This window comes from Hipposideros armiger, unplaced genomic scaffold, assembly GCF_001890085.2.
Source record: "Hipposideros armiger isolate ML-2016 unplaced genomic scaffold, ASM189008v1 scaffold_170, whole genome shotgun sequence".
NCBI lineage: Eukaryota > Metazoa > Chordata > Mammalia > Chiroptera > Hipposideridae > Hipposideros > Hipposideros armiger.
This window is the reverse complement of record NW_017731520.1, coordinates 2,428,749-2,429,262: the sequence shown is the minus strand read 5'-3', so window position 1 is coordinate 2,429,262 and position 514 is coordinate 2,428,749.

Below are 514 nucleotides of genomic sequence, written 5' to 3'. Positions count from 1 at the left end.
AGGTGACAGCAGGACTGAGAGAACCAGGCTTCGCTGTCTCCAGGAAGACATCAGGAGAGGGAGCCCCAGGTTGTTCACATATCCTGCTGGCATGGGTTCATGCTGCAGACTCAGAAAATGTCTCATTTGACATAGGCATTAACAGAACATGATGATCTTTGGGCAGTGACACACCACGCAATTAGCAGCCGCAGGTCATCTGGTTGGTAAAGAGCAGTGGGTGGTCTGGACACGCCCTCACTGTGGCTGGCCCTTCCCTTCAGGGTGTCTTACCTCCAGACACGGTGCCTCCTGCCCTCTCATCTCTGTCTCCATCCTGAGAGAAGCCTCCTGGTTGTGGGGAAGGACACTGATCCCCCACTGCTCAAAGAAGGACCCTGAGTTCTGCATTTCAGCTCATGGCAACCAGTGAGTGAGGGCCCAGCCCTAAGGAAAAGGCCACCCCACTTCCAGGAAAGCCCTGGACCAGTCACAGGAGGCCTCCACCATCATGTCCACCAAGAAGGAGGAACAT